Source organism: Cynara cardunculus, unplaced genomic scaffold (assembly GCF_001531365.2).
Source record: "Cynara cardunculus var. scolymus isolate 2C unplaced genomic scaffold, CcrdV1 Un_Scaffold_1331, whole genome shotgun sequence".
Lineage (NCBI taxonomy): Eukaryota > Viridiplantae > Streptophyta > Magnoliopsida > Asterales > Asteraceae > Cynara > Cynara cardunculus.
In genome coordinates this window covers 52,641-61,454 of record NW_020200736.1, presented here as the reverse complement: position 1 = coordinate 61,454, position 8,814 = coordinate 52,641, and positions in this window count along the sequence as shown.

The following is an 8,814-nucleotide window of genomic DNA, read 5'->3' as shown; positions in this document are numbered from 1 at the left end:
AAAAGTATAGAGCCTAGTCGTTCACTTTCAATGTTCCTCGCAGCATCAACAACCTGGGCAACGCTCGTGAAGTGTTGATAGATAATTTTGGTCTGAATTTGCTGTTGAGGGTCCATTTGAACTTATTAACTTGATTTTCCACTGTACCAGCCATAATACTCGCAAAATTAGTCAATCATAGAAATCTGGCTACGTATTCAGATATGAATTCATATTGTTTCTGTTTGAGTGTAGCGTACTCTTGAACATACTCCTGTTTGTCTGTCACAATAAAGTATTGCTGGTAGAAGACTTCTTTGAATCCTGACCAAGTTAAATGTTCAACAGCTCGGTCCCTTCCGTAAAATTACTTCCAAGCTTGCCACTAGCGATTAACATCACCTTCAAGTTTATAAGTGGCCAATTCCACTCGAATTCTATCAGAACAACCCAAGACCCGAAATACCTTTTCAAGTGTGATATCCAATCTTCGGCTTCAACAAGAGTAGCCGCTGAAGTAAAAGTACGAGGCTTTTGTTTGTGAAACCTCTCCAACCATTGATGGATATCAGCAAGTTCACTACTAGTTTCTTGATTCGTGTATTCTGGCTCGTAGTTCCCAGTATAGGATTCAGGTTTTCGCCAGTTTGACATAATGCTTCCACCGTCTGTGCTATAATATCCGGTAGCATCTCGCTAACTGTTTGGTGGACAGCTACCATCACATTAGGATCAAGTTGAATTGTTGGTGGAGAATTTATTTCATTTTTAGACCCAGTTCGGTTTCTCTTGGGTCAACCTGTTATTGCCGGTACTCTTCTTGGCGGTATTTTGAACTAACACAAATAACAGGGAAACCATTTTCTTGATTAGATTCAATAAGAAACGAAACATATTAGATTCCCAATAGTAAACATGTATGAGGCTTAAGATAGTCGTATCTTAGTTCTACCCATTCCTCACAGATCAAACCTAAATTATACTACAGGATCATAACCTATAGCTCTGATACCCCAACTTGTAACACCCCCGTTCTGCGTGGTTAAAAACGGGAGATATCACAATTGGGTTACAAAAATTCAACGGATTATATAAAACATAGCAGCTAATAATTTACCAAAAGATTACATAACCACAAATGGAAATAACAACGTGTATCAAAATACGGTCCCAAAATAAAAGTATATCTACATTAGTCATCAAAAGTTTAACAAAAGTATATCCTAGTGGGTTATCTTCAGTATTGTCATCTCTGTAGCTCTCACCCCAAAATCCATGCTAAGTCATGTATCTGCCGAGGACAAGAAAATCTCGGCTGAGCTTAATGCTCCGTGAACAGATAATAATAACTAAACAATGAATATGAGATAACAAGTTCAAAATCAATTTATAACGTTAAATGATAATTCAAAAGAAAGTCAAAATGCCTCGAAGTCATGTCAAGGGTCCGAAGACCGAACCGCATCACAAGGACGCATTGTTCCTAAAGGATGATCAGTCCGTTCGACATGAGTGAGGAAAGGGGTGTAGCACAACACAACAATCTTCTCTGTGGATTTAACCAATTCCACAATTTATTATCCGATAACAATTCCTAGGATCAATCCATACGCCCTCTATTCGATCGGTACATAATTAAATCCACCTTTATGGACTATATAAGTGAGGACGCCATGATCATTTTAGCCACCATAGAAATATCTCAATATCATTGCTCCTAATATTGAGTCTATAGTAAAATGGTTCACAAATGATGAAATATAACAAGTCAAGTGATCAAAATGATCCATGTTTCAAATAAGAATGTACATCATATTTCGAAAGGAAACAAAAACTCAGTAACATTTTATGAACACAATGAGAATTTGGAACCAATGTACTTGGATTAGTAAACCTTACACACATGGCTATCCCCGTGACAAGTGAAGTAGGATATCCATACCTTAACCAAATTTTATATTTAATGCACGATAAAACAGAATTCACGATCAAGTTTGACTTGTCCGCGTGTCTAATGAATGCATAAACGGGTTATTATTTGCAAGGCATAAAAATCGTTACATAATTATTCTAATAAAATTACTTAGGTCTTAATGTACTTAAACAATGTAAAGTTCAAGAAGGATATCCGGATACGAATTGAAAACTCAAACATAAAACTTAGTCAAACGTAAAACTTAGCCTTATGCTCTTTCGATCCAACCGCTTCTGTCACTCTTCTTTTTTAGCATTTTTACTCTACTTAGAGACTAATCCAAATTATATTGTAAATGAAAGTTATAGTTTTGTATCATGCAAGTCTATTAGTTTTAGAATATTCTCATTTGGATCATCCATCTCTTTTATGTGAATTTTACAAAACAACAGATTAATCTTGAATATAGTACAAACAGCCCCGAAAACACATTCTTTCGAGCTACTTAGAGTCATAACTGGCTTTTCGACCCTTCATAAAAGTTGTAGTATACAGTAAGATCTTTCTAACTGAAATAACGAGCTTATTACGACTTATGGTTTGTGAGTTATACATTGTCAAAGTGCTGGACTTGAAGTTGTCCAAAATTTCGATTTACATATTTTTTTCCCAACTCACTTTTATGATCCCAACTTCAATGATTTGCAACATTTAAATGTTTGAAACATATCATAACATAATGAACACCACAAAGAATCTTAATGATTATAATCCTAAGCTTTATTGTATTGCTCTTTTAGTCATTTAATCGAACACTTAGTGTGCGGTTAATCTTATATATCCAATCTAACTATATTTAATCCATAATTTACCCATTTTCTTTCTACATCATTTTAGCTAATTCAATCATTTCAAAAAATGTATTTAACCATAAGTTGCAAATACTAATTCATACATAAATAACATACACAATTATATAAACTAACCTCAAATATCCTAACATAAACACCGTAATAAAAATGAAAGAAATGCACACCCTTAAGAAAAATTCGAATAGTGGATTCCGAATATATAGTTGTTACATTGATTCTCTTAGTAAATTAGGAGGACTGAGAGAGAGAGAGAGATAGAGAGTAAGAAGAGAAAAATAAGGTAGTGATGATAAAAATGAAGAAGATGAAGATTCATGACATATATATATATATATGTATATATATATATATGTATATATATATATATATAGAGAGAGAGAGAGAGTAGTGATCAAATGAAAACCACCTTCATTTGTGTAAACCATGTAAACCAATCTCATCCATCCATTTTCTTGATTTTCTTGATCAATGGTCAAGATTAGTTTAGGTTATATCAGGAAATTAAAAAAATAAAAAATAAAAATTTATTTTATAATCCCAAAAAGGGCAAAATGGTAACTTTGATAGTGGTAATATTAATGACAATCATATCATGTATATCGTAATATTGATGAAACAAAATCATTTGTAAAATAATATATTAATTTTATGTTCAAATATTATAAAAAAATAACATCCATCGAAAAAAGTTTACTACTACATTTCATGAACGAAATGGTTTCACAGTTTCATTAATACACAAATCAACGTAATGCTAGATGAGACATTTGTTATTTTCAAGTTTCCGGTAAATGGATCCGTTTCAATCTAATTATGAAATGGTTTCACTGTTTACTAATTAAACAACATATTCTTAACAATTATGAAATGGTTTATTTGTCGTTATGCACCCATTTCATTGACAAAGTTTTTACAATCCGAACACGTTTCATAATTTCATCAATACACAAATCAACGTAATGTTAGATGAGACATTTGTCATTTTCATGTTATTGGTAGATGAATCCGTTTCAATCTAATTATGAAATGGTTTCACTGTTCGCTAATTACACAACATTTTCTTAACAATAATGAAATGGTTTCTGTGAAGTCCAAATTTCATATAAATGTGATGTCAATCTTTAAGAACACGATGAATGTAAGAATAGAAAGAAATAGATCACCAAATGTAATTTCCTTGATTGAGAGAGAGAATTACAGTTCTAAATCTGATTACAATTTGCTAATGACTTGATAATGACAATTACAAAGGACAATACAGTTTATACTAAGAAAGTAATAAAACTATACTATTACAAAAAACATGTAAGAAATGGAGAAACTTGAATACAACAATAATGCTCATTCTCAAACCCAACATTCTCCCCATTTGGATTCAAGTTTGGACTCTTGTAAATTTTGTCTTTCTAAGTCCAAGAATTTTCTCTAGCCTCCTTAGAGCGTTCCTGTACTGAATCTTCTCCTCGAGCAGATTTATAGCATTGATCAACATATATCTTTCTTTAGAACTCATTCTCTCTGACTCTGCAGCTCTGTCGTTGTTCACCCTTTTCAAATCAAGCGCCTGTCTTACCAACCTTATCGTACCGTCTGAATAATTGTTCAACTCACTGGATCTCATAAATTTCTTCACTTGAAGCTGAGAAAAATATATGACTCCGAACTCTGTCTTTTCGAGAATCATGTGAACAGGATAAGCATCAATATCTTCTAAGTCTTGATTAGGACTTTTCAGGTTGATAATTCTTTGATTGTCTTCGAGGCCCATTTGAACATCTATGACCATAGCCAACTTTACATGACACCGCATAAATCTTTTAATAGCATCAAGAGCAATTAGAGCTCCCTCCTTCCTGTTAGTCATGTTTCTGATCTCAAAGTACATATACTCTAAATCTTCCAAATATAAGCTTGAAAAATCAGCTTCACTGAATCTCCAGATTTGTCCATCTTGTCTAGTCACAGTAAAGACAGGATACCAGATTCTCAGAAGTCTTTGAGCATCGATCTGCTTAATTGTGAGAACCCGATGCTTGGTACGAACTTCACTAATAGGTAGGCACTTAGCTTTCAAAAGGTGTTTGTATTCTAAACGATAATCTTTGGTTTGCCGATGGATACCAAGGACTTTATAACCGCTCAGAACCTTACGATGACGGATAAAAATTCCAAAGTAGATATCTTCCAAGTACGGCTCTCGGATCCTTTCTCTATCGTAACTTAGAAAATTTGCTCGAATATGAAATGGTACATAATTCTTTGTGAAAATTTCTGTAGGATCAACATGTTCTCTAGGAGCAGAGATGTCTGATACACCAATTATATCTGTAGTGGAAGATTCTGGAATAATCTGACGGTCATCTTGAAGAGGAAAAACTTGATCTTCATCATTTAGATCGGCTTCAAAGTCAAAGTAAAGCCCAGTTGACTCGTCAATATTATCAATGTCCTCTCCAAAATCTTGCTCTCCACCCAGAACAGTAGAAAATACATCATTGAAACCTACATTAGCAGACAAGTCCAATAACAACTTTGTCCCTACTGTAGAGTCCACCGGCTTTTCAACCATTGGCTCGATCATAGGACTTGTCTCCATTTCTTCTTCATCTTCTATAACAATAGCCTCAATTATTCTTTCCCCAACAGACTCTGGGGCAAAAGCTTCAGCAATTACGTCTTAAGCAGATGGCTCATTTTCAACCCTTGCAGCTTGTTCAGATGTCTCAGCCAATCTCTGTCTCTTCCTCTCCCCCTCATGATGATCTGGATCATCCGGATCATCATGCCGTCTTTTATGAGAGATGGCCTGAGATCTTCAAGTTTCTTCTAAGATAGACACCCGTTCAACAAGGGCATCCATTGAACTTTTAAGATCTTGGGTTTTGGATGTGATTAACTTGATAACTTTTGTTAAGCTAGAAGTAACCACATCTTGAAAAGTCAAAAACTCTGAGGCTCTAACGAAAGGGTTAACATCCAATTGTTGTCTTAAGAGCCGAACCAAGTTTGCATCTTCAGCGTCAGGATTTTGAGATGCCATCAATTTTGCGTACAACAGCGATTTAAGTTCATCCACCATTTGTTCTTGTACCGACGGCTCAGGTACATGTGGTGGTGATGGCGCAGATGGTTGCTCTTCTTCTACCGTTTCTTTCCCCTTCAGAAGTCTTTTCAGACTTGCAATCTGTGCATCCATATTTTATTGAACAACCTTTAGGGCGCCGTCCAGATATTCCCGTGACACAAAGTCTGGTAAGCTCAGACCTGGATCACTTAGATTACCAGTTGAAACAACAGTTGAATAAACTGTTGTGCCTACGTTCAATGTTGGCATGATAGTAACATTGGGAGGACTTCCGACCTGTCCTTGTGAAATGTCAAATGACACCACTCTGGTCGTTCCAGCTAGTTCACTAAGAACTGCACTTGGAGCAACAGATGCTCTAGACTCGTGTGTACCTATATGTATTGGCACTAGACTCGAGGTATACAGAATTGATGTCGTAGGCTGGGGCAGCGGCCTACTTGTTTCAATAACTACGTTCTCCAAATGAGAAGTAGTTAGCGGATGTGCTATATCCCCGTGTTCAATTGAAACAACTGGTTGTTGAGAACTAGTTGAGTGGATGGGTGGGGTGTGCATTTGCATAACTGGGCTAGCTATGTCTTGTTCAATACCAACATTCAAAGAATGAATGTCAGTAGTAGATGTGGGTGCCCGGCTATGTGTGTCGGCTAGGTAAGGAGCTTGATATTCATTTTGTGCTCCACTCACACCCTCTCCATATTCTTCTTCGTCCCTTTCACTCAATCACTCTTCATTTTCAACTGAAACTCCCTCATCTCCTTCTCCGATAGAAATGTCTTGAAGAATACGGTCATAATCATCATATTCTTCAACATTGAACGACAAAGAATTTAGACTCGGACAAGGCTGTGGAGCTAAAAATTCTAGAAAAATGTCATTTATATCATCAACCAGTGCTCCAATTGGAATATTATGTGAAGGAATAGTTTGAGCATGGTCGTCCGATCCAACATCATTATTATCATCATGATCACCAGAAACTGCCTCATTATCAGTTTCAGTATCTTCCGAACTTGAAGAAGTTGTAGAAGTACTGTCAGATGAAGTACTTTGCCGATCAGACGCTCCCCCCTCCTGTTCACCCCTCTCTAATTCATTTTCCTTCAGCACACTTCCCTGTTTAGGTAACCCATGTTCCTGAACTCTCTCTTTTATCTCTAACTCCTCTCTCACAACTAAGGCATGGGGTGATTCGTAGGCAAGTTCAACCGGGTCTGATTGAACTATAGGATCTATCACTCTCCTATAGTCTATAACGCATTGAGCAGTCTGATCAGCTAAGGCAATTAGTTCTGGTGATATTTCCATTATGGAATCCAAATCTTCTACTTTTGTATGCTACCGAATTCTAGAGACGACGAATGTTGGCCCCTTTTCAGCATTGGAACTAGCCGGATTGTCTTCATTAGCATTCATCATTGCCTTAATGAAAAGTTGCAAAAACGTCTGGAAGGGCACAAATTTCCTGGCTTTAGACGAGAATCTTTTTGCGTTGACAAGCTCCACCAATTCATTCCATATGACTAAAGCATAGTCATAGTTTCTCGAGAAAACTATTCCATGAAAGAATTTGAGAAACGAGCTACTGCAAGTATCTATCCCCGCAGTCTTTGACGTCAGGCATCTGTTCAGAATTGAGAACAACAAATGCCAAATAGATGGTAGGAATCGTCTTTTGAACTGTGTCGGGTTAGTCAACTCTACCGAGTATCCTAACTGTTTGATGTCTAAGCACAGTTGTTGATCTGATACAAAATCTTCAAATACAGTAGAGCCTGGTCCGGGCAAACGGAGAATCCTTCTTAGTCGTTTTAATGTCAGACGGCTGACATATTCATCAACTGCCCCTTCAAAATAAAAGGTGTCACCGTCTTTTTCCAAAGTAAGCGAACTCCAGAATTGTTGTAAATACACCATTAGAACAAGTGTATTAGCTGATAGAGAGTAGGCTATGGTGTCTCCTTTCAGTATTTCTGGGATGACTGGGTATTCGGCTGGCATATCAAAAGAGAATGAATGATTATTAAGTTTTATATCTAGGTATTTAATTTGAGGAAATAGGGTTTCAGAGGGTATGGGTTGGTTAGGTGGATGAATTGGAATATTGTCGGATCTGACCGAAGGAACGTGAGATTCCTCGTCAGATTGATGTCTTATATCCGCCATTAACCTGTAAAAAATCTAAAGTATTAGAACCCATATTATTCAAGAAAAAAAATTTAAAACAAAAAAATACACAGAGCAAAAACAAAAAAAAAATTAATCCCTAAAAAAATCACTAAACAAAAATAAACAAACAAAAAAATTAAAGAAAGAAAACAAAAACACTTAACGAAAAAAAAAACTTAATGGAAAAAGAAATTTGGTGACCGGATATAACAAAAACAATATCAAGTCTAAAACAACTATTCAAATCCGCTCAAATCTCAACCGGATTAAGGTTGATCGGAGTGATCTTCAGTCACCTTCTCCGGTGAGAAATCCGGTCAACACCTAAAAATAATGAAAAACAAATGTAACGAGACGATGATGAACAGTGTAACGAGAGTAAAAGTAAAAAATGAAAAGTAAAAATGAGTCGATTATCTATAGCCAAAGTCAAAACACGTTCAAATTCTAAACCGCTCAAAGCTTATCTGGATTAGAATAAATCGGTCAAGAAGTGTCCGATTTATGGAATATGAAATAACTAAGTGTTAATCCGGACAATAAATCGCTCAAGGCATAGGCGATTTAGAAGAACACCGGTCAAGACTTATCCGGTTTAAGAATAAATCGCTCAAGGTTCAAACGATTAAGAGATAAATCGCACAACAAATAAAGCTAAATCGCTCAAATGAAGGATTAAACCGCTCAATAGATGAACGATTTAAGGACTTGAAAAAGCAAAATCAACAAACGATTTAGGAATCCGGTCAAATGAATTAGACGATTTGTAAATCCGCTCAATCCCTTGTAAA